The sequence below is a fragment of the Cydia fagiglandana genome, chromosome 7, assembly GCF_963556715.1.
Source record: "Cydia fagiglandana chromosome 7, ilCydFagi1.1, whole genome shotgun sequence".
Classification (NCBI taxonomy): domain Eukaryota; kingdom Metazoa; phylum Arthropoda; class Insecta; order Lepidoptera; family Tortricidae; genus Cydia; species Cydia fagiglandana.
The window spans coordinates 4,020,169-4,047,858 of record NC_085938.1 but is presented as its reverse complement, the minus strand read 5'-3'; the positions used below and the strand labels follow the sequence as shown (position 1 = coordinate 4,047,858).

Below are 27,690 nucleotides of genomic sequence, written 5' to 3'. Positions count from 1 at the left end.
TGCACTATGTAACCGTCAAGATTCAAATTTTGAACTGACAGTGAAGGGAACGCGATTAGGGTTACCAGATGACAGGAATTTTCCTGACATGTCGGGAATTTTGACCTTTTGTCAGGAATGGGGACGGAACACGAAAATGCCAGGAATTATAAAGTACCATTTTATTTAGGTACTTAAATTAATCCAAAAACATTGTAAAAAACATATACAATGAGATCCACTCAACTTATCAATAACTTCGTAATTATTAATTAACAAATCTGCTACCAGCTAGACCCCCCCCCCCCCCGGTCGTCATCGTCGTCAAAAATATGAATGTCAGGAAAAATATTCGGAAAACAGGAATTTTGACAGGAAATTCTACATTTGTATCTGGTAACCCTAAACGCGATGCGCTCCGTTTCACGTGCGACAGCACAGACATGGCATTTTCTGATAGAAACATTATGTTTCATGCTTTCATGCGTTATTATAATAGTACTTACTGAATTTTGCTTGCGAGTGACCAAATTAAATTTTATTAATTAAAATACATGATTTTGAACACAACATCAATAATATAATATTCATCATTCGTCGGTCACGCAAGCGCCATCTATCAATAAAGAATTCCGTCTATTCAATTTTCTTCTACGAAAGGAACGCTTCGCTCGCACGGCTCGCAAATGTACAACACAGTAAGTACAAAGTAACATTATTATTATATTATGTGAAACTCCCTAACAGGGTACAGGTACGGTTGTAGCAAATTAGTTTTTATATTAAGTTACTTCCCCAGTTGAAAGTGACGCCTGTGATTTCACAATAGCAAAAAAGAACCAGCAAGTATTTTTTTATAATAAATACCTAAACCTCGACGGCGTTGGCGAGACGACCTCGATCACCTCGATGCCGTGCCATTGACAGGAACTGGTGGGAGACGGATCAAGACCGGGATAGGTACATGGAAAGGGAGGCCTTTACCCAGCCAGTGGGACACTCTGCATGGGCTCATATATAAATAATAATAAATAATACAAACAATATTTAACTACCCTGGCGCTTTATGTAAGTACTAGTCCATCGCGTGACGATCGATGTTGGTTTTTTGTCAACATCAAAGGCTGCATTTTGATAGTAAACAAAACACCTGAACTTTATTACAGTCACACTTGACACACTTTGTTCATTAATACCTACCTAGGGGCTCTTTCCTACTGAACATCCCGTTTTTTGCGAGTAGGTGCGAGAGAGGTACCTACAGTTTTCTGCAGATTCCAGCTGCTAACTTCTGCGGTTCTACAAGGAGAAGTACACAACGTAGTGATTATATTCTCTTTGGTACACGAGCATTGCGTTTGCGGGATACCTACATTTTTCATGCTACTACCTATCTAAAACGGGATCCTGCAGAAAACCCGCCAAAAACGCGATGATCAGTGGGAAAGAGCCCTAATATGCATTTACTTAGTCAGTGTTTGGCTTGTAAAACACCGCAATCAATGTGCATTTTATATTTTAAAGGTGATAAAACAAGTTATAGCGAAATCTTTTTGATTGCCTCCGCTTGCTAGTTTTAGCTTGAGCAAAAAAACGCAATCAAATTGGTATACCTATGTATTACCTAAATTTAAATTAAATTTATAGGTCTGGCCTAGCAATGCACGCACGAGAACTTTCCAAAGTTGCGAAACTTTCCACATGAGAAATTCTCGGTAACTTCTGAGAATGTTCTCGAGAACGAGAATTTATTTATTTATCGTTGTTTATACCATGAATATTCACGATAGTTTAGGTGTAGTCCTTATCCCCAGAAAATTCCGACTTTTGGTCGTCCGCTTCCGGTCAGAAAAATGTATGACGGCCCGGCCAAACGGTCAGACTTAGCTGGGGGGTGCTCGACCAAATGTCATAGAGGGACCCTGGCAGTTTTTGACGCCGCCATTTTTTTTCAATATGGCCGCCATTTTTTTTAAACTTTTTTAATTTTGTCCTAGCGCGCTATGATATTTTAATACTAGATGTGTTATACACGTTCCAAAATTGAAGCACTCACCTCGTGTCATGTGTACGAGTTTGTCTCAGTCTGCCTGACGCAAGCGCGAAGTGTACACCGGTTAATACTTTTCCACAAATAACGTGTATTAAGCAACAAAATGCCGACCTGCGTTATGTTGAAATGCTCAAATTATCCGCGGAAGCGCAAAAAAATTGACGGCGTCACATATCATTCGTAAGTAAAAGCTGAAACAATCCGTTTTTCTTCGGTTTAATCTTGAAAGAAATAAAGCTGGCCGCCATTTTCGCCGGCTGACAGAAAGAGATAAGTTTATGTTCTTATCAGCGAGAATGACAAGGACGCACCAACTGCGTACATAGATTATCATAGCAGAGGCGTCATGGTAAGTTGCATTCATTGTTTGGTGCTTGTCGTACAAATAAGAGAAATAAATTTCAACTTTAATAAAAGGTTTTGTTGTTATTGAATTTACTTTTTTTAACTCGGTATCGTGGAAAGGAATATAGTTTATTTACATAGTTATATATTTTTACCGCTTTATTTACATTTGATGAACTGTGCTAATACCAGTATATATCACTTGATCAAAGGGAAGGTGAATGTTATTAATATATAGTATTCACGAAATAGGTAGAATCCAGTACATATAAAATATAAAAATACGGGGTGAAATTTTAATCACCATACATACATAATCTGCGTACTGAACCAGCCATATCTTTTATAATATAATATAATATCTTTTATTTAAATAACTAAATGTGAAAACTTTTTACTTCGGTAGCGAGTACATTACTACATAGAACTGTACTAAAATAATTTGCCCCTTCTATCAAACATCTTATTCTTTGATATTTTTTTTTTTATAAGTTTTACGGTTCGCGCCATCTCCACTATTTGCCGTCGTGTTATGGTGGTATCACTGATTTACCAAATTCACGCGCAAGTGACAAACACTAGCCGTCTCTTTTTTACTTAGGTATTATTTTAATTGTGCCGTCTCTTTTACGCATTTGCGTATGAAGTTGTAAACAAATTGTAACTAATGCTGCCGTGACGTTGGCAGCATTGGTTGGCATCATTTTTTTCGCTTGATATGTTAGTGTATGGCAAATCTATATTAAAATATCATAGCTAGCGCGCTGAAATTTTGGTCACGGAATCTCGGGGTCCCCTAGACACCGATGAAAAATTTTTTTTTGGAAAAATGCTACAATTGTGGGAAAACAGGCCACTTTTATTTTGTATGGCAACTTTTAAACGGTGCGTGATAGGTGGGGGGTGCTCGACCAAATGTCATAGAGGGCCCCGAGACAAAACAATCTGCATTAAAAAAAAAACAAAATGGCCGACCTTTTTTTTAATTTTTTTCAAGTTGGTCCGAGCGCGCTGAGATTTGGCATGGCGGGAGATAGAGGCCTCTAGATTCTAATTAAACAAAAAAAAATTTTTGGAAAATATTGTCGAAAGTCGAAATGTTCTCTGATATACAGTGAGAATTTAAGCAACTTATTGGTAAATTTATCACATCATCAAAATAGCTAACTGTAATGTCTGTAATAGACAATAATATATGCATAAGAACATTTAGTTTTAAGTTATGCCTATTTAAACTTTATTTCAAGTATATTCTCTTGTTTAAACAATAATTTCCATGTTGCAGGAATGTTCTGAGAACATTCTCGAGAACGTTTCCGCTTTTTGGGAATGTTCTGCAATTTGTACATTGCTAGTCTGGCCTCTAAGAATCGACCTGAATAAAAGGCTTCATTACCTGTGAGTTACAATAAATATTAAAATTGGTCGCGTAACAGTTATGAGAAGTGAATTATTTTTTTAGGTCTAAAACCGGCCGTCTCGCATTACGAATTTTATGATAATAATATACGAGTAGGTACTGTTGACGCCCTTACATGCTTTTCTATAGTTCGTTTTTTTTAGCATTAGAAAGAACTCCGCAGAAGCAAGCGTGCAGTTTTTATCAGGCTTGTTAATTGTTACTAATTATTGAATTATCTAATGTAGCATGGTCAATACATATAATTTACTTCAAATTGTTACCGCTAAAAGTGCCAGATTTAGAACCACAAGCGAACTTCTGCGAAGTTCTTTCTAATGCTAAAAAAAAACGGACTATAAGATGCAGCTAGTTTAAGCACTTACTGTACCTAAAGCAAGTGTTTTATTGTCTTATTGTTAATATTTTGTTTAAAAACGCATAGCTGCAGCGCCTGCAGCGAATACAGTGGATTAAACGCTCGAATAGTGCACGATGAATACTAAAATGTAGTTAAAGCTTTTCTACTCCAAAGTAAATCAAAATTAATTTCGTTTCCAAGAAGGCATTATTGTGCGGACGTCGCTGTATAAGAAACAAACACGATTTCCTCTTAATTTCCGCCACTGATCTTATCAGGGCGTAATGAGAGTCTTAGCATTCAACGGGACTTCCTCCCGAGTTTGGCAGAGTTTTATTGGCGTTTATAATATAGCTGCAAAGGAAAGGAGGATACGAAGTCGTACTCTTGACCATTCTAAGAGCGTTTTCACATCGTCCGGTCCGATATAGGATGTAGGATCCTACATCCACGATGTCGGGCCGCGAGATGTAATGGGGCGCGCCGTTGCTTCATCAGCGTAGCTGTTATTAGGTACTATATATAATTATACAGCAAACACTATGGCTACATAAATACACGCACATGAATAAAGTTATCGGTATTTACCAACTCATTTACCATCAGTTACCAAGACTATAATGACAATATTGTTATTAGTTAACAAAGTTTTATTCGGTACACTAAAAATGGATCATTTTACTATAAAATGGTTGATTGAGCTATTCAGGACATTTTCACGTTAATTAACGTACATGCTACAACTTAAAAACTCGCATTTATTTTCGTTTTTAAGAGGTTAATTACCTGCGAGAAATTTAAAATTATTAACGAAAAAACATAAACACGTTGAAAGCATAATTTATTAATTAAGTAGGTACATATGCTTGTACGCAAAATTGATTTTTAAAGGTTTGTATTATATTCAATGTTATATTAATTACTGTCGTTTGTAGCTGGATATAAGTATTACGTAATAAACTTTGTAGAAGGAAAAGAAAATTAAGCAATCAAATATTCAAATACCTACATAATACAAATCCAATCAGGGAAGTCTAACACTATAATTATTGTACAAAGTAACACAAATCACATCCTTAAAATACTTATTCGCAATAAAATATTCATGGCTGAAATCAAAAATATTCTCACGCCAATTTTCAATATATTTGATCAGACAATTCATTTATTCGATAGGTGCAGACAGAATTAGACTTATCTTTGGAAGCCATCCAACGTTCAAAAATGTCGATAGAGAGACATAAACGAATTAAGAATAAAAATTTATCGCGTTATTCACTTCAAAACATACTAAAGTGTCTTGAAGACCCTGAACACCCGTCACTGGGCCCGTTTCTCCGCTTTATAAACCTCACGGGAAACTGGCACCCGAACATGGAATTAAAATCCACCCGTTTCAAACAGGTGGTATTTTACATTACCATGACCTTTTTCTTCACCCAGTATTTAAAGTGTGTGATCGGCTTAAGTCTAAGTGCCCTCCTTTTCATTCTAAAAACCCTCCCTTTTCACATGGGCACACCTAAGAGCATCTTTTTCCGGAAAGATCATCATCTCTGGGAGAAACTGATCGACTTCATGTCACGCACAGAGCTGCGACAGCTCTCTGATGAAGATGAAGAAGTGATCGACGTTATGGACGAGTATATAAGGAAGAGCAGAAGAGCAATTTACCTATTTTGGGTAATGGTTGTCTGTTGCAACATAAGTTTGTTCACAGAGCCGTACCAGAAAAATCAACCGGTTTTCCATTTTTACCTTCCTTTTAACCAAGAGGTTCCACCAGGATACTATTATTCTATGGTTCTTCAGACAATTCTAGGTAATATAATGAGTTCATACGTCATCTCTTGGGACTCGTTGGTAATGCCTATGTTCATATTTTTCGCTGGTCAGCTCAAGATTTCTCGCGTCTATTGTACCAAAGTTATAGACCCTGAGAGCAAAGAGCGAACTCACCAGAATATTATAAAATGACACCGTTTCCACATGACTCTCATTGAGTAAGATATCATTTTATTCATAGTTCTTACATTACACAGTAATGAATTTCAAAGCCAAAACGGTTTATCGTTTTAATATGATATTTTTGAGATACCTACTCCTTTACCTACTCTTGCTTGGCTTCTACTCTTGCTGCTAATTTGCTGAGCTGTCTTATATGCTAAATCATAATGGCCAATAGTTTAAAATAAAGTATAGGTAGCCACGATAATGTTGCTATTGCCGCTACAGTCGTTTTCGTTAGTAAAATGAGTAATGACAACGTCCTATAACTTTAAAACTCTCCGTCACATCTATTTGCAGACACCAGAAATTACTTCAAAAATTGATATCATCCGTGATGTTCATATACCTCATTGCGGTGTCTATCAACATAGGAGCCTGCATCATAGAAATCGCAAATGTGAGTGTCTACAATCTTAATTGTCTGCTGTACACATATTTTGTGCTGCGGGTATTATAGTCTACGCAAGAAAAAGCGTCCAAGTGCGAGTCGGACTCGCCCATGAAGGGTTCCGTAACAGTAAGTAACAAAATAAAATTGCGGTTTACGGTTTATGACGTATTAAAAAAAAACTACTTACCAAATCTTGTTCAAACCAATTTTCGGTGGAAGTTTGCATGGTAATCTACATCATATATTTTTTTTAGTTTCTCTTATTTTAGAAGTTACAGGGGGGGGGGACACACATTTTACGACTTTGGAACTGTCTCTCGCGCAAACTATTCAGTTTAGAAGAAAATGATATTAGAAACCTCAATATAATTTTTGAAGACCTATCCGTAGATACCCCACACGTATAGGTTTGATGAAAAAAAACATTTTGAGTTTCAGTTATATGTATGGGGAACCCTAAAAATTTATTGTTTTTTTTTCTATGTTTGTATGAAAATCTTAATGCGGTTCACAGAATACATCTACTTACCAAGTTTCAACAGTATAGTGCTTATAGTTTCGGAAAAAAGTGGCTGTGACATACGGACGGACAGACAGACAGACAGACAGACAAACAGACAGACAGACATGACGAATCTATAAGGGTTCCGTTTTTTGCCATTTGGCTACGGAACCCTAAAAAACGACTCGCTATTTACAACAGGCTACATGGGCTACATTCCTACTAGTCAAATCGCTTCTTTTTTTAGAACTGTCAAAACGATTTGCTTATATGGAATTTATATGAAAACGAATATAGTGACGTCACGGTAAACTTTTTATATTTCAATCCGATTTATTAAATACAAATTGTGTTTAAAAATAGCTGTTATCTATGTTTTTCTAATAACTATCCGGTGCTTTATTTCGTGCACGGTTTGAAATAATTTATTTCAAGTACAGGAAACATCCCTATTCTACTATCTTTCTCAGGTCTGGCATATAACCGCGAAAATCGAAGTTCGCAAATTGCGGGCATTTTTCTCTGTCACTCTATTACGCCTTCATTGGAGTAAAAGATCCCCGCAATTTGCGAATTTCGGTTTTCGCGGGTAGTCCCTCTGATTCTTGAGTGACGACGGCGAACCTTACCTACCTACTTACTTATTTATTTATTCCAAACACAAACAAAATATAATTTTCATCACATCAGCTTGGAAAGGCTTACTTTTCACTTCAAAAACTGATAGCAAAGTTGCATTTTATTCACATGTGAGGCATGTGAGGTGTGTGTGAGGCAAAGTAATCAAATGCAAATTCTGAGTTGTTTTCTTATGTTTGCTGGTAGAATTGACTTATAAATGATGATTTTGGATGATAAATATTTAATAACATTCATTTGGATTTGATTTGGTTTGATTTTGTTTCATATTTTACATTTAATAAGTATTTGCTTCGGGTTGGTGTGGTGAAAAATTTTGTGTTCCACTCGGAGGCAAATTTTGCTTAACCCTCTTGCTTTGACCCTCGCAACGCTCAAGATTCCATTTTTCAAACCACTCGCTACGCTCGTGGTTCAATTTTGGAATCTTTCGCTTGCTCGGGTATCAATATTAGCACGAGCTGTTAAACAACAACTTTGCCCCCTTATAAAACAAATAACTATTATTTATCATTTTATTTATCATAGCTTTTTTTTTTATTTCAGGCGTCAGGCGATTTACCAGCACTGATGGCGGCTATGATATTCGTATTTGGCATTTTAGTTCAACTTTTGACATTCTATTGGTTCAGCAATGAAGTTACAGAAGAGGTTAGTAATAAATAAAGCAAATAAATACTTAATGGTATAAGTAAAAAAAATCCCACCAAAAACATAAATGTAAAAAAGGAGAGCCAAGTTCAATACAAAAATTATGCTTGGCTGTGGGCTTCGCTGCAAAAAAAATGCAGATCTAAATGAGTGCCAAGTTCTAGGCAAAATCCAAATAATTATGTATTTATAGGAACAAAATAACATTATGAACACGTATTAAACTCTATATTTCTTTGCTTTATTGGATACCTATAACAATTACTGTTATTTTTTAAAGATGTGAGATCTTAAAGTAGGTTAGATTTGACTTGGCCAGTTTTCATTACATCAGTCATTTTATAAAGTTATTCAACATATATATACATATATTTATATATATTTTAATTCTGATAAAACTATATAATAATACATATATTGGGATAGTTTCAAATATCGGTTGTAACGGTTCCAACGCTACAATTAAAAAAAAATTGTATGGGGACCCCCCCTATTTTTTAACTTTCTTTTATTTTTATATTTTTTCCTACGCTTACACACAATCACCGAGCTGGATTCCAAATTTCATCCTTCTAGGTCATCTGGAAGTAGGTTAGGTTTAGGTACTATATGTCAGTCACTCAGTGCTAAAATTTACGACTTTTTGACCTTCATATTTTTATAACCGTTTGAGCTAGCTTCATGAAATTTGGGCTTCTAGATGTTCTTATAGATATAATTAAACATAGGTAGTTTAATTTGTTTAAGTTAAAGAGGTTTTGAGTTATAGAAGGGTCAAAAGTGGCACCAAGTGGTTCGTGTAATATTACACTCGGCGCTGGCTAGCCAGCTCCTTTGCTTGAACTTGGCTTGACACGCTGCCGCGTGTCTAGATCTACTATGTAGTTTGAATACTTTTGATAGCTTCCCAAGTAGCATTGCAAGCTGTAACGTAGACATTTTCTTAGATTTTAAATTAATATTTTTTGGGTTGAATTCTTTTTCTTATTTCAACGTTTTTAACAATATCCCAAACTAACTCGATTGATTGCACTTCTTTGCATAATCTGTTGCATTCAGATGCACCTTTTGATGTTTATCTGTTGTCGGGGTTGTCATTTAAGTAAAAATAATTAAAACTTGAGATATTTATGTTGTCACTCCAGGAAAACTTTGTATGATTTAGGTATGACTTTTTTTAGATAAAAAGTAATATTGTTGTAAAACAAAACATAGAAATTACAGACTGACAAAGTGGCTCTGAAATGAAACATTATTAGATTTAATGATAAAATATATTTCTTAGGCTCAAGAAAGAGTTCTCTAGATTAGACGTGCGCGCCGCCGCGGCGCGCCGCCGCCATAAGGAGACGGCGCGCCGCCGCCGCCGCCGGTAGTTTAAAATTCGCGCCGAGACAAAGCCCGCAAGAGTACAAAATTTAAAAACAATGGACATAAAGCGCGTGCGACGTGCCTAGCTTTAGCGTTCCGACTGTTCCGTTTTTTTTACATTCATTGCTTGATTTATTTTAACCCTTAAATCGATAACGTCCACTATAATGGTAATCCCAAGAAAAAAAAAATCTGCACCAAATATTAAAGCATAGCGATACTTTCCTCTGGTAGCGTATACTTACACTACCAGGACAAGCTACTACTACTACTGATACTACTTGAATGATATGTTATGTTATTTTTAAGTATGAGTAATGAAATGAAATTATTTATTTGTATAAAAATGGCTATACATAAATGATCTTATTCTATAGACAGTGTCTCCATTTTCGGCCTATTACAGACATACAAATTGAATAACCTTACAACTATATTACAACTATATTTACAGGACTTATATCTATATTTACATTATTGCGTCGTTCCGAGTGCAAAGTGTTCCGAGTTGGCGTAATACATTTTTCCTATACACCATCTAAATAGTTTTGATTTAAATTCCGGTAGGTCCAATTCCTTCAGCTCTTTAGGGAGATAGTTATAAATTTTTGTGCACATAAATACTATATTTTTATTAACAAGGGCAGAGGTTGTTCCCGGATAATGTAGGTCTAAACCATGTCTAGTATTATATCTTGAGGTTGAAGCAAAGCTACAGAATCAGCTTATGTTATTTTTAACAAATAGACTCGCTTCATAAATGTAGAGCGAATGTAGTGTTAATATGTTCAATTTTTTTTAAATTGGTCGACACGAGTCAGTTTGTTGAGCCCCGTAAATTGCGCGCAGGCATTTTTTTTGAAGTAGAAATACTTTTGAAACGTTTGTACTGTTACCCCATAGTATTATGCCATATCTAAGATTAGACATTACGTAACCATGAAAAGCCAGAAGGGCGGTTTTTTGGGATGTGATGTATCTGAGTCGCTTAAGTGCAAAAACAAATCGGCTCAACTTATCAATAAGATTTTCAGTGTGCTGTTTCCAATCATTATGACAATCCACAGTAATTCCTAAGAAACGAATAGAGGAGACTTGTTCTATCTGTTGATTACAGTTTTCATTGCACAGTAGCTGGACGCATTTAGGTTTACCTTGGGGCGCATAAAAATCTATAAATTTTGTTTTTGTAACATTAATTTTAAGGTTGTTGTTTTCCAACCATGTAATTATATTGTTGAATGCTATATTTGCTTCAGACTCATAAGACATAGGGTCATCGCCTCTTACAACCAGAGAACAGTCATCAGCAAACAGTACAATTTTATGCTTTGTAACATCAGGCAAATCATTAATACCTACATATAAGAAAATATTGGGAACCAGTGTGAACATAATCTTTTTGTCAAAGCCCTACAGAACGCAGAACTTGCAAGGAAGCATCCGACAGACTGACATTTTTACCCATATTTAATTTTTTTTTATATGACAGTATTAAGCAGCGTTAAAATAAAACGTGTAATAGGTTACTAACTGGTCTGTTTATTACGTGGCAATATGATTTACATAGAAATGTTTTTTGTTTATGGGTAAAATAAGTTTAAAAAGTGTAATGTCCAGTATTTTGCCCGTTGCAATCGACAACACGGCACTTTTACCAAGTCCAATATGTTAGATTTTGCCAAGTATGCGAAGAGTAAAATTATTACATTTTCTGGTTATGTTAGGTGTTTCAAAACATTTTAAAAAGTCATTATTTGCCGTATTACGTAATGAACCAAATAGATAAAAAAAAAATGGATTTTTTCCCTGTGGATGTAGTGTGTGTGTGTGTGTGTGTTTGTCTCCTGTTGGTGTGTGGATTTGTTTTCATCAAGAGACATACCCGATTTCATTAGAGAAATTTATTAGGAAAATTTTGATAAAGTGCATGCATTATTGTAAAAACCATTGCTTAGATGTTACTGCTTCCTAGGATAACCCGCTGTTTGATTTAATGTTAAATAAATGACGTCAATGACTGGTAAAATTTTACCACCTACGAGCTATAAAGTTATTCCAAAAATATAAAAATAATAGGTTTTACTTCAATTCATTACATAAATCGACATTACCAGTAAATGTATTTCTAATTAAAAATAGCAATTATTCTATATATATTTAAAAAAAACATGAATTGGACTAAAAAACCTTATGCACATAAAGTAGGTAGTCTATACTCGGCAACGTCCAAAATACTGGACATCTTTTCATTACGCGGCGTATCTTTTTATTTACAACGATCCTGGCAACGTCCAACATACTGACATGTGTTTTTTTCATGATATTTCTACAATAAACCAAAAAAAAACGATATAACACAGTTTTTTTGAGATTTTCCCCGTGTTGATTTAAGATAAGAGTTAATCTTGGTTTCTCATTATACGTATATTGAAAAGTTGAAAATCCCACGCCGCCGGCGTTACGCCGCCGCCGTGGATATTTTCGTGGCGCGCCGCCGCCCGATTATTTTCGACCGGCGCGCACGTCTACTCTAGATAAATCAGTTGAGAATTTTCGAAGGATTTGTGTCTTCAGGGATTGGCACCCTACTTTTGTTTTTTGGCCTTTTGTTCTCAACATATGAGGAGGTCATTCTGAGGTGAGATGCACTTTTGATGTGTGGACCCCTCCGGGGACGCACGCTCGCATGAGCCCTATTTTGTGATAAGACCACACATTCCACATGGTGGTCAAAATGGTGGAAGCAGTTCGAGTCCTTCGGTGTGTTCCACTGAGTAAGTATAAATGGAATTTAGTTGTGATCAATTCCACAATGGCGCGAAACATTGTGGGTTTGTTCTTAACCAAGTTTTGGTTCTTTACAGAGTTGACTCCTGCTCGAGGGAAGGGAGCGCTCCGCCAGAAGTCCTAACAGCTTCCAGTGCGGCGAGCTAAATTTCCAATTGTTTCATTTTTTCTCTAGCGGCCATAAAGGGCATCGGCTAATATATCCTTTTCTCGCTTTGCAGGAGCCGGGATGTTTCTAGATGCTTCTAGATGTTTCTAGAAGCTTTCGATGTTTCTAGAAGCTTTCGATGTTTCTAGAAGCTTCAAGAATTTTCGATTTCTTTTGAAATTTAGTTTGAAGATGTTTTGAACTTTTAAAATGATGCTGTGGGATCTGGCCCACGCCATCTGCACTGGCCGGCTCCAACCAGGTTAGCAGTCAGCTTCCAGGGGATAGGCGAGGTCACTCCCCGCTGCACCAGTTCCAGCAGCTGTTTTGAGGTCGGTCCAATGCATCCTTAATTGCTGTAGGGCATCTGCGCTCGGCTACAAATTTAAGATGTAATTTAGAGCAATAGTTATTTCAGTTTAAAGTTTTGAAAGTTCTGGTGCATAAAACTTAGGTATTTCGAAATTTAGTCTTTAGTAATTAATTAATTGGTGTAAACCTTAGAACATGAACCTGTGAAGCGACCCCAGCTTTGCCACTGAGCTTTTGAAATAATTGGTTAGGAATAAAGTTTATTAGATATAAATTTGTTTAATTGTTTCTCCTCTTAGCTTTCCTACAGCAAGGTTTCCATTTAGTTTATTTTATTTAATTTCGATTTAATTTTATTTTGTTAACATGGCTGTTTCCATTTTAGACAAGCCGGAGCTTTCCATTCATTTATTTTACCCCCTTTCAAAACAGCCGTGTTACAATAAGCTGTATTGAAGTTTACTTGTATACTATAAGCTGTACAGTTAGGCTGTACAAAGGCTGTATAAGCGCTTATACAGCCCTTATAAGTTAAAAAAGGGCCCAAATTATACAGCCTTTCGCGTTATTAGAGCTGTAGAGTAGCTGTATAAGCAATACATAAGCTGCATAATAGCTGCATTACAGCTATATTTCGGTGTAACAGGAAACCTTAACACTACAGATAATCTCTTATAAGTACGAAATAAGAATATGAGTTTTAAATGAGTTTTTAAAAATGATTACAAGAGAATAATAATCATTTAGGAAACTAAAATGTCTTAATCTTGTTCATTCGTAACATAGTAATGGCGACAATAAAGTGTTATAGTGGATGGTAAAAGTAAAAGTAAATATTATAGAGAACTTAAGTGGAATATTATACTATTTGTAAGTGCCGATTATTATTTATTGTGAACCTATGTATCTTTTCTGGCAAAATATTCACGCGCCTGCAAAATAACAAAGAGAAACCATAAGGAAAATATCAAAAATCGGTAAAGTTAGTGTTTGTTTTTAACAAAAAGTTTTATAAATATTAATTCTAAGGCTAAAGTTAATTTATTTTAGCTGGTAATCATAACACGATGTTAGTCTGCTTAATATTTGCAAGTATTTCCTTAATTATATTTACAAATACTTTTTTTTTCATTGGAAAATGGCGACAATTTTTAAACAGCTTACAGGATAGTTGGAGAGCATTATAATCTTAGTAGCTGTGCTGTGTAATAAATGGAGAGTCATTTACAGCTTTTGTAATTAAAACAGCTTTAGAATAGAAGATTTGTATTCGTTTGGCTGTATTTCGGTTCTCCGTACATAAGTTATAAGTCTCTTTAGAGATCCGTATAACAAATAAAAAAACCAAAAAGTCCAAATGTATTTGTTCTATTCTTCGTTCTATTTCATAATTTTCTAAATTATTAATTTTGTGCATTACAATTTTTTATTTTCGTGGTTGTGAGATACGTAGTATAAAAACAAAGATCACACTTACATTTTTACGAGATGGTTCACTTTTGCTAAGCTAATACGTACTTATATCGAAATAATAAGTTAGAACTGCTGTTCAATAACACAACTACCCTCCATGTATATTTCTTGACCATAACTGTCAGAACATAAGTAAGGTAAATAAAGTATTTTATAATAATAAGCCATGATATTAAATTTGTATTAGTTTGCGTTAATTATTCTATAATAAATTAAACTAAATGCAGCAAATACATTTGTTGAATTGAATTATTATAATAACCGGATGTGCAGGAAACATCTTATTTGTTATTCCCACCAAGAAGTGGTAGAAGGGGTGAAGTCTAATCGAATATAAGCGGGTGTCTGACAGTTGTGGGTCACTTCTCAGTTGGAGAGCTACGACGACGAACGAAGTTAAGTGTCAATTTTATTTAATTGTGATTTTATGACTTGTTATAAATTTCTGTATGTTTTCTTTGTGTTATAGTCTGATGGTATGTACGTTACAATCTTTAATGTGAATATAACCCTTTGATGAGTTTTTAATAGTTACTATGTAACGTATATTCCAACTGATTACGGTGTAATACATCATGTGGCTTATTGCTCGATCTTTATTACTATTTTAAACTATGCCAAGTGTGTACGTTAAGGTAGCCAGTACTAACTATTAAGCCACCAATATTTATTACGCATAAAATAATATTTTTGTGAATGATGTGATAATAAAGCCGATTAATTGTTCCGTAAATCTACAATATACTTTTACTTACAATCTGCTTATATAAATATATTACTTAAATAATGTCTACCATTTTTCATATTCTAAACCTTGTAGTTGTCGCTATAATAAATACATTACTTTGAGCAATAATTAACTAGTCTTAATTAAATACTGCCTTACATCCTTATTTCCTATTTTATCAACTTAATACTAAAGTAAATCTGACATCAGAAGTGGGATGATATTACACACATTCTATGCCTACAAAACTAATGTTTCAGGAGCAGTACGAGTATAAGGACTGCTTATGCTAGTCAACAGCGGGACGCCATCCAACTCCAAACAGACACTGTAAGCCGCGCTATCCTGGACACAAGGACACTGGTGTTTCACTTTCAGTGAAAACCCCAGGTGAAACAAGATATTTGGTATACTAAGCATGATGCTTTTTATGGAGAACCGCAGCAAGCAGCTCAAAAGTACTTCGCGAAACAGAAACTGCCGCACCTGTGAGACGCTGCGGAGTGGCGCCTGTCTGGAAGGATGACTGATGAATGATGTTGTTTCTGGTATGTTAAAATTTGGTTACACTTAAAAATAGGACTGTATAGGTATGTTTAGATATCGAATCACATCGAATAGTTACCGAGTTAGATAAACGTAAACGTCTGTCCTTTTCATAACCTGTTATGTAACCATAATGACGCATAAATAAATATTTTCTAATCTATACTATTCTAAATGACGACTTAGTTAATGACTGAATCGAATAATAATAAAAAAAAAGAAGCTATTTGTGAAATTGGATTTTAGAAAAGCAGTTTGGTTTGAATAAGTTTCCAAACGTTGGAATAACGTTATTTATGGCCTGGATAAATATTTTAATCGTGATCAGTTAGCTACAACTCGAATCTCATTATAAGATTTTGAGGTCTGCATTAAAGACTACGTTGGAAATTTTAGGCGGTTAATAACAATGGGCATTTTAATTGTAACTTACCGCGTGTCTTAAGTTAGGTACGTTTATCAAGTCACGTTCAGCTGTCGGTTTAGTTACGAATTTGATACTTAATTTAATTGTCGCGGTTATGATATTTGTCCTCAGATTTGTGACTTTTCCTAACCGGCCGTTAACGGTATACAGTTAAGTGGAAATACCCTTATACGTCCTTTGTATTTTATTAGTCACATTATTTCTTATTTTTGTTACGATTGATACGAATAAATATTTATATAACACCAGTTACTTAGGTTCAATAGTCTGATATCGAAGGCACATATCTTAAAGATTCTATCTCACCGATCAGGATCTTATCAAGGAACTATTTCAATAAATATAAAACAGTAAACAATATTAAACTGTCAGGTCGTTTTAAAACTGTAAAGGATAAAGTCAACACGCTTTTGGTTTTCAGTTACAAGCCCCTCGTAAGCTTATCGATATTAAAACAGTCGGTGGTAGTCGTGATACTTTCATAAATAGTAATAACGGCTATTTACAATTTTGCACCTACAGTGCTTATTGCGAGTTCTGTGTACAGATAGTAATACGTGTTTGGCATAAAAGCGTTTTTGAAAGTATGCTTCCAATTTGATAAATTTACTGATTGATGGATATTAAATGATTAAAACAAAAAAGGATATCTCAGTGACAACCTTAGACAATTACGTCATACAAAATAGTAGACTAGTCAGTATTGTTCTTGTGGTAATCAGAGGTAACTCAAGTCCCGTGTTAGTAAATTATGTTTTGAAACCGTGAAGTTGAAAGATTTTTGCACATGCAAATTAGTCAGTAAATAAAAAGCACATATTCTCTTGGTAATAATACTTTACAAAAAAAAGGGGTAAATATACAACATAGAGTACAATAAATGTGTACAAAGTAAACGTATTCCTTTAGGACAATTCATCTAGGTGACCTGTAACTGGGTTGCCAACTTTTTTTTGGTGGAATATAGTATTTTCCAGAATAAGGCATCAAAAATATAGTACATTTAAAAAAAAAAAAGTACTTTTAGATAAAATACTAAACATGAGTGTAATATACTTTTAATCGGAAATATAGTATTTTAGCGTACTATATATTTTTCCAAAAGTATATAGTACAAAGAGCCAAAATATAGTACAATACTATATAATATAGTACGGTTGGCAACCCTACCTGTTAGGAATATAAAAAATATATACACGGTGTAACATGAGGGGGCCGAATAGTTTTAGCAGCGTATTCCTGATTATATTTAGAGACAAAGTCCTTTAAACCTTTTTGAAATTCGCCTAGTTTCAGAGTTCATTTAATACAAATACAGAAAAGAAAAAAAAAATTAAAAAAAAAAACTAGTTTTTATTGTTACGTAGTGCAAAACGCCTTAACTTTTTGATGACGATGTTACTACTATGGGACGTAGTCTAAATATCCTTATCGATAGATGTCAAAAAGTAACAAGTAACACTTTGCAACAACTATGATTTACAAAAAAAAAAAGTTTTTAAAAATGTATTTTAGTGACATGTTTACCAATAACATATACTTTTTTATGTACAAGTACATTAAAAAAAAAATTTTTTTTTTGGGCGAAATTGACATATACACATATTACATTATTTTCTCTCTTTTGACCTCAGAAATGCGTGGTTAAGGTCTTTCGCATTCCTTGTGAACACCATGTATATACGATATTTTAAACTGTTATATACTTTACCAGTTCTCGTAGTAAACTCGCATAAGCCCTTGGGTATATGTACCACCATTTACCTGGTCTGGCGGTAATTAAATATGCTGCGGTAATAAAATGCCTATAACAATGGCAATTTTGTACCTATGATCTTCTGGTTCATTTTAATGTTTGTTTTAATTTTGGTACATACAAGAAAACATAAGACCACCGGAATACTGATAAAGCCAAGTGGAAGGTAGATAGGTGAATTAACCTTTTGGTGCCACTTGTTGCTATGAGTGAGCTGTTCAGGAATAAAACGAATCGTATAATCCTGATTCTATAGTATTTAGCAAACATCAATTTTTTTTTTATTTATACCTAACCTATTGCCATAATGAAGCATGACTGATATAAATAATATGTCTTCGAATTAATTGTGTCCTACCCAGAAGCCCAAAACATCCTAGACCCATCCTAGAGAACGACTTTTGTAAGATGAATCCGCCTTTGTACGATAAGTTAAGATTCAACTAGAAGAATATCGCGTTATCTCCTGCGGTTGAAGGACAGTTACGATGGAAGCTCCAAAATACCATTTCATAAAAAGAAATACGTTGCCTATTATTTGTAACCACATTTTTATTTTGCCACCGAAGCTTCAGCTAAATAAAAGATAGATCTATACATATTGAATACATTATAGATAATACTGATCACTGACTTTTAAAATAGTTGTTTTGTGGGATGGCCGAACGGAGTTTAAAATTCTGTTACATTAGGTTTATATAATTCCTGGGAGTGACCAACGTAGGAAGTTCTAATGGAATGAAAAAAAAAAAACGAAAAAATAAATGAAAAATGTTTATTTCTGTTAAACGATTCAGGTTAATTTATAAAAGTTAAGAACTCCTAGTAGGTATAGACATTACCTGTGGCAGGAGAATAGTTTAGAAACATTAATTATTGTAAATTAATTTGAGACATAGGGTTCCCAGATTTATTTTCCATTTGTCGCGATCTTAAGCGGTTACTTCCAGCTATCAGTCGAGTCCAGTTGAGCCAGCCTCCTTCTTAACTGACCACCTCCATGATGCCTTCCCGACCGTCTACTGCCAGCTGAATGCCAAATTAATTTTGTATTAAACAGAAACGTTTGCGAATGATACTATAAAATTTAGCTTTTTTTTTTCTCTCTCTCTTTAAAATTCATTATTTATTGTGGTTGTAAACCTATAGTTCGTTTTTTTTAGCATTAGAAAGAACTTCGCAGAAGTAAGCTTGTGGTTCCAAATCCGGCACTTTTAGCGGTAATAATTTGAAGTAAATTATATGTATTGACCATGCTACATTAGATAATGCAATAATTATTAACAATGAAAGAGCCTGATCAAAACTATACGCTTGCTTCTGTGGAGTTCTTTCTAATGCTAAAAAAAACGAACTATATAGTGCACAAGAACTTAGTAAGTTTACGAAGATTGGAGGTCTTGGATTAGTAAACTTCATGTGTTGGCGTTTTTATTTGTCAAAAAAAAAGAGAAATCTCTGCATACCAAACTGAAGGTCCCGGGTTCGATATCCAGTGGGTACATCTGTGTGTTCATCGGAAGGATTTGTTCCTTAACCGTGAATGATTTTTATGTATGTAAGTATGAATATGTAACATATTATTATGTACATATGCATAAATATATTTATACATGTCTATCATCTTCTAGTGTTCAAAACATAAGCTAGTTGGACTATGGGATTAAGAAGTTTTATATACTTAAGGTAATTTATGTATTAAAGAAAAAAAAGAAAAGTTTATAAAGTTTACTTATGTGAATGAGACATGAGTTGATTATCGATCGATTGAGAACTTCCAGTGTACATCTTTCCAGTGTAGTTAAAAAGCTAATTTGACAAAATAATAACCGATTAATAATTGCTGCCGAGCCTGTGAGCTCTCACTTGATGTAAGTGAAAAAGTAGCAATATAGGGACCTGCTGCAGAGCCTGTGTGCCCCACTTGATGTTATAGGTGGACCAGTAGCCAACTCAGGGCGATACATGCTACCGAGGCTGACTTGATGTGATAAGTGCCCGTAGCATGGTGATTGTAAGTAGGATAATTGCTGCCGAGCCTGCGAGCTCTCGCTTGATGTAAGTGAAAAAGTAGCAATATAGGGACCTGCTGCAGAGCCTGTGTGCCCCACTTGATGTTATAGGTGGACCAGTAGCCAACTCAGGGCGATACATGCTACCGAGGCTGACTTGATGTGATAAGTGCCCGTAGCATGGTGATTGTAAGTAGGATAATTGCTGCCGAGCCTGCGAGCTCTCGCTTGATGTAAGTGAAAAAGTAGCAATATAGGGACCTGCTGCAGAGCCTGTGTGCCCCACTTGATGTTATAAGTGGACCAGTAGCCAACCTAGGGTGATACATGCTACTGAGGCTCACTTGATGTGATAAGTGAAACAGTAGTATGGTGATTGTAAGTAGGATAATTGCTGCCGAGCCTTCGAGCTCTCACTTGATTAATGTGATATGTGATATAGTATCTGACTAATAAAAAATAGTCATTGCATATACTAAGTTTAATATAATAAATAAATAATAATAAATATAGAAATAAGGTACTTCGAGAACGAAGCACCTGTCAGTATGGCCGTGTGAGATACGTAGTATAAAAACAAAGATCACACTTACATTTTTACGAGATGGTTCACTTTTGCTAAGCTAATACGTACTTATATCGAAATAATAAGTTAGAACTGCTGTTCAATAACACAACTACCCTCCATGTATATTTCTTGACCATAACTGTCAGAACATAAGTAAGGTAAATAAAGTATTTTATAATAATAAGCCATGATATTAAATTTGTATTAGTTTGCGTTAATTATTCTATAATAAATTAAACTAAATGCAGCAAATACATTTGTTGAATTGAATTATTATAATAACCGGATGTGCAGGAAACATCTTATTTGTTATTCCCACCAAGAAGTGGTAGAAGGGGTGAAGTCTAATCGAATATAAGCGGGTGTCTGACAGTTGTGGGTCACTTCTCAGTTGGAGAGCTACGACGACGAACGAAGTTAAGTGTCAATTTTATTTAATTGTGATTTTATGACTTGTTATAAATTTCTGTATGTTTTCTTTGTGTTATAGTCTGATGGTATGTACGTTACAATCTTTAATGTGAATATAACCCTTTGATGAGTTTTTAATAGTTACTATGTAACGTATATTCCAACTGATTACGGTGTAATACATCATGTGGCTTATTGCTCGATCTTTATTACTATTTTAAACTATGCCAAGTGTGTACGTTAAGGTAGCCAGTACTAACTATTAAGCCACCAATATTTATTACGCATAAAATAATATTTTTGTGAATGATGTGATAATAAAGCCGATTAATTGTTCCGTAAATCTACAATATACTTTTACTTACAATCTGCTTATATAAATATATTACTTAAATAATGTCTACCATTTTTCATATTCTAAACCTTGTAGTTGTCGCTATAATAAATACATTACTTTGAGCAATAATTAACTAGTCTTAATTAAATACTGCCTTACATCCTTATTTCCTATTTTATCAACTTAATACTAAAGTAAATCTGACATGGTCGAAATATATACTTATACGAGTGTAAAATTACGCCGAAATAAGCGACTCTGTCAGTAATACAGAAAAAAGCTGTACTATAGCTGCCATTTATTCGTTTAGTTTTATAATACCCTTACAGACAGAAGTTATACAACTACTATTCTTATAGGAGAGTAAAATTACGCCATAAGAAATAGCTTTAAAACGGGGTTGACAGATACATTTGTACAGCTACAAGTGCCAAGTGATACTACAATACAGCCTGTATACAGCTCTTACGATAAAATTAGCTTGTAGTGTTTCACAACACTTAAAGTTTTAAAACGGAGTTGACAGATACTTTTATACAGCTAAAAGTGCCAAGTGTTACTACAATACAGCCTGTATACAGCTTTTACGATAGAATTAGCTTGTAGTGTTTCACAACACTTTTAGTTTTATAGTAGATTTTCTATATTCTGATAAAGCACCCCATGTTTCCGCAGAATCCTTTATAATGATTTTATACAGCTTGAGCTGTATAATGTCTGTAAAATACCTCTTATACAGCTTAAATCTTTTCTGACACTCTTATACGTCTCTTAAATCACTCTAAGTTCTAAATTGGCTGGTATATTGATGTTGCCGACACTTCCATGCTACTTGGGTTATAGAGAGCATTTAATAACTAAATGCTCTATTATAATTTATAAGCTTGATAGGTACCTACTTCGTGGCATCTTATTAATCCTGAGACCTTTAGTCTGGGTAAACCAGCGGACGAAAGCGCAAAGGACATTAAATTTATCAATGTATATTTAATCCACTAATCGTATTTGTAAACATTGTTAATTACAGAGTTTATCAGTTAGCTCCGGTATATTCGAAAGCAAATGGATAACCATGGATGCGAAAACACAAAAGGAAGTAGCTTTGCTGCAACTCGCCACGTCCAAACGGCTTTGTTTCACAGCCGGACCATGTAATGAAATGTCTCTCAGCACCTTTATTGCAGTAAGTAAAGAAACTTTAAATTATTCCGAGAAGTAGGTATCTATTTCAATTGAAACTTTAGTTATAGTTAAGTTACTACTAGCGACCCTCCCCGGCTTCCAGACAGATGCGGCGGAAGACTTTATTTTATTAAGGTGTAGTGTCATGACCTTTTGTGATGTTTATATCCAGTAATCGGGTGAAGATTATAGGTATTAAACATGCCAATAAATCGTAATATTCGTAATGTGATTGCTTTAATCACAATATTAATTTGTATTTAGTAGGTACTTAAAATAAAATCCATCTGAAAGACGAAAATATTGTTATTGCATTTGTTAATAGCAAATAATTGCGATTTCTCTTCCAAGCGAAATAATATGAATTATAAAGCGTGTATATTGTTTCAGATAATAAAAACCAGCTACAGTTTCTTTACTCTACTGAAAGAAACACATCCGTCTGAGCCAAAGCTCACAATGTAACGTTCTACACGTCCACACAAAATTACTGTAACCTACTTACTGCCCACCAATTCCATCACCATTAGAAAACAACCTAAATAGCACGTAGAATAATTATTTCCTTAAGGCATGTTAAGGTAGCATTAGGTTTCCGCCTGTACACTCCTGTACAAAGAAAATGGTCTAGCAAAGCACATGTTAAAAAGAGGACCCCAATGGGGGCAACTGTCAAAGGTTTGCATAGATGGCGCCGTCATAGCTTGCCCCTTTTTCTATGAGATTTGGCTTAAAGGGCTGGCATCCAGGGCATTAAAAAAACATAAACTTGACACAATTCTAGGGATTGACAGGGCAAGCTATGCTGGCGCCATCTGCTAAATACTTCGACCGGCCAACCCCATTCGACAAGCAACGTTTGACGTATCGTGTTGAATTGTTGATCTCCCGTTGATGTGTGAAAAATCATAATTTCTCGAATAAGTACAAAATTTAACATTAGCAATCCACAGTTAGGTGACAACCAAACCACACCGAACCACCCTGAGTTCAGAGTTGAGTTTTGGTTGTACCAAATGATATTATACAGCGTGGAAGGAATCAACACTTGATAGGATCAACGTGCAATAAAATCAACTGTTGATTTGACGTGGATGCGAAATCTGACAGTTGTACATGCCGAATTTGACCCGTAATAAAGCTTGTTTTGAATAACAATAAAATTAACTCACATTTATAGACGGGTCTAACGCGAATTTTATTCAATTACCTTGATTGAATTTAGAATATGTGTTCAAAACGCAAAAGTTTAAAATATTATATAACAATAAAATTGTCTAATTTGGTATGAGAGGTAACGTCCCTCAAGTCCATTCCGGGTATTCCCAAAGGGAACTAATGGCCAAAGTTAATAATGAAAGAATAATAAAATTTACCTCTGAAAAGTCTTACTAGGCATTTAAAATTCAAAACATATTTATGCAATTAGGTTGGACCTTAGGGGCCGTCTTTCAGAATGGTTTAGGAGGGATTTACTAAAATGAAATTATTAACGACGAATTGATAGAATTAACTTTGATCAATAAAGGTTCGCTCCTCGCTGTTGTTTATTTGGTAAATAGATAACCTACCTTTTTTTTTTAATTAATCCTACAGCAATTTAGGAGTAATTTTTAGTGCCATGCCTTATGGGAAACGGTCGCAGAGATAGTTCAGAGCCGGAAACCGCTACCAACTTTTAGTATGTTGTTGGGCATGGCATTGGGTCTCCAAAACTGCCGGGAGACGGCGGCGCCGGCCATCTACTTCAGCGGAATGACGTCATCAAAATGACTCCCGCTTCGTTGCGAATATTGCATACTGCACCCAAACTATGCATAGCACATACACGTGTGGGGTATTAAATGGAAGCCAATTAAATAAACTTTATTTTATTTATACAAAGTGTACCAAAATATGCAACAGTTTAAGAGAAATTTACAAATAAATAAAAATTACGTAAAAAAATATTCGATTATTTGTGTTTTACAACCAAACCAAAAGTCGGACGATAAAGCAATGTACTACAACATTAAAGATGACGTCTCAAGCCATACACTGATATCAATAAAATCAAAATTGGACCAAATATGTGGAAATTATGCATCAAAATGTAGATATTTGCCCATACAAATGCATAAAAGTTAAAAAAATCCAAATTGGTCATTTGCAGGATAATCCGCATAAGCTTCTAGTATGTTATTAGCAATATGACCTGGATTCTAAACCTGCCGGGGGACCATCTCTGTTGTTCCTCAGTTACAAATAATGACGTCATATAAATAATCACTGCCGAATTTCGAAAAATGTAAATTATAGCTATACCACGAGTCTCACATACACATGTGTTACATGTAATGAAAGGTCGACGATTGGGACGACCCAGTGTGCAAATTGGCTTCAGCTACCCTTCTTGACCAGTGCGGCGGCGCTGCGGAAAGAGCTAGACTCTTGGCAGTAGGTACTAGAGAGGCTGGGCACTGGCTCCGCGCGCATCCTTCTCCTAAAATTGGAACTTTTTTAGAGCCCAACACACTCCGGCTCTCGATTTGCATCCGTTTGGGTATCCCGGTGTGTGCCCCTCATCGTTGCCCCTGCGGTGCGGACGTAGACCAGTTAGGCCACCACGGTCTCTCCTGCCAGCGGAGCGCGGGCCGCTTCTCCAGGCATGCCGCCCTTAACGACATCATCCGTCGGTCTCTTGCGTCGGTCAATGTGCCTGCTCTATTGGAGCCGACCGGCATATTGAGAAGTGACGGCAAGAGACCTGACGGGATGTCCTTGATTCCGTGGAGTATGGGGCGGGTGCTAGTGTGGGACGCAACCTGCGTAGACACGCTGGCCCCGTCACATCTCCACGGAACCTCTGCGAGGGCGGCAGCTGCTGCGGAGGCGGCCGAAAACGCAAAGGTTGGGAAGTATCGCGGTCTCGGCGCCGAATACATTTTCGTTCCTTTCGGCGTCGAGACCCTGGGTCCGTGGGGTCCTGGCGCCCTGAGTCTCTTTGGAAACCTTTCAAAGAGACTCAGGGACGCAACTGGGGACCCGAGAGCTGGCAGTTACCTCGCTCAACGCTTTAGTCTGGCAGTTCAGCGGGGTAACGCAGCCAGCATCTTGGGGACCTTGCCACAGGGGCCTTTTTTAGATTTAGTTTAGATTAGTTTTATTTTATTTTAGAATAGTTTGTATTTAGTTTAATTTTAAGTTATTTTTATTTATTGTTTTTTTGACTTGTTTTTGTACCATATATATGAATACATCAAGTTATGAAAGGTTATTAAATGTATTATGATTCACCTAAACATTGTTTGTAAAAAAAATGTACGGTTTCAGAGCTAGAAACAACGAAATAACACTTTTTATGGAAAAAGTAGATATGTATCAATTTTATAGCTAAACTAAAATCGTCATAAAAAATTTGCGTATAATATTTGAAAAACCAGTTATTCAACTATATATCACAATTTAAATTTTACATTTCCGACAAAAACTGTGGAAGTTCTGGAAAAAAAACTAAAGCGCCCCAACAATTCTACCTTAATGCGCTCATATTATGCAAAGAATAGTTCTAATTATCGAGTATTAAATGGATGAACATTACATAAAATACATGAAAACGACATTTTCGAATGGAACCATAATTAAAAAAATTATAATTTACTAGATAAGTAAGCAAAATACTGTTTCTTTAAGTACCTAATCTCCTCCTTTCAAAGTCGGTTAAAATGTAGCTTTTGTGACCTGGGCTACAAAGACAAATAAATTGACACCTAATTTATCAAAATCAGTTCAGTACTTTCATGCAAACGGTACCTACACATGCACGCATAGATAGCAAATTCTGCCGTAGTCGGAAAAAAAATTAAAATTCAATAATTAGACCTTTACTATTATGGCTTGGCTTGGCTTGGCATCTAACGTTGAAACCCTCAGGCCGTAGATGTTAGCAGACCAGAGGGGTGACCTCTGTATTTCGGAGGATCAGAGGGAAAATTCTGCCAGCCTTCTCAGCTCAGCCTTGAAACCCTTGCACCACTCAAGATTCCACTTTTATAAGAATAAGAATACCCAACTGGCGCGAAGTGGCGCAGAATAGGGCACAGTGACGCTCTTTTGTGTCAGAGGTCAAGATCCTCTATGGGTCACTGAGCCAGTGATGTATGTATGTATGTATGTATGTATGTATAAGGCTAATCGAGGCTTATGTATCGCATTAAGTGAACTGATATGGCATTTACCGAGATAAGGCATTTTGTATTAGGCATGTACCTACTTACTGGCATGTAACTTTACATTTCTCTAATAATGTAGCGTTAGGCCATGACAATAAGAGTCTATTTGATATTAATATTTACCGCGAGACTACAGCAGGAACTGCTATCTACGTATGTAATTATGAATTTTTTACATGAAACAACTGAACTGATTTTGATAAATGAGGTGTCAATTTATTTGTCTTTGTAGCCCAGGTCACAAAAGCCACATTTTAACCGACTTTGAAAGGAGGAGATTAGGTACTTAAAGAAACAGTATTTTGCTTACTTATCAAGTAAATTATTATTTTTTTAATTATGGTTCCATTCGAAAATGTCGTTTTCATGTATTTTATGTAATGTTCATTCATTTAATACTCGATGATTTAGAACTATTCTTTGCACAATATGAGCGCATTAAGGTAGAATTGTTGGGGCGCTTTAGTTTTTTTTCCAGAACTTCCACAGTTTTTGTCGGAAATGTAAAATTTAAATTGTGATATATAGTTGAATAACTGGTTTTTTAAATATTATACGCAACATTTTATTGACGATTTTAGTTTAGCTATAAAATTGATATACATCTACTTTTTCCATAAAAAGTGGTATTTCTTTGTTTCTAGCTCTTAAACCGTACATTTTTTTACAAACAATGTTTAGGTGAATCATACTAAATTTAATAACCTTTCATTACATGTAACACACATGTATGTGTGACTCATAGTATAGCTATAATTTACATTTTACGAAATTCGGCAGTGATTATTTGTATGACGTCATTATTCGTGACTGGGGGACAATAAAGATGGTCTCCCGGCAGTTTTAGGACCCAGGTCATATTGCTAATAACAGTAATAACATACTAGAAGCTTACGCGGATTATCCTGAAAATGACCAATTTGGATTTTTTTAACTTTAATGCATTTGTATGGGCAAATATCTACATTTTGATGCATAATTTCCACATATTTGGCCCAATTTTAACTTGATTGATATCAGCGTATGGCGTCAGACGTTGTCTTTAATTTTGTAGTACATTGCTTTAACGTCTGACTTTTGGTTTGGTTG

General features: G+C 35.3%; 1 pseudogene; it reads left to right on the top strand.

The window, feature by feature from the left end:
* The first annotated feature begins 5,319 nt into the window (after positions 1-5,319).
* On the top strand, positions 5,320-23,569 carry LOC134665737 (odorant receptor 49b-like; annotated as a pseudogene).
* The last annotated feature ends 4,121 nt before the right edge of the window (positions 23,570-27,690 follow it).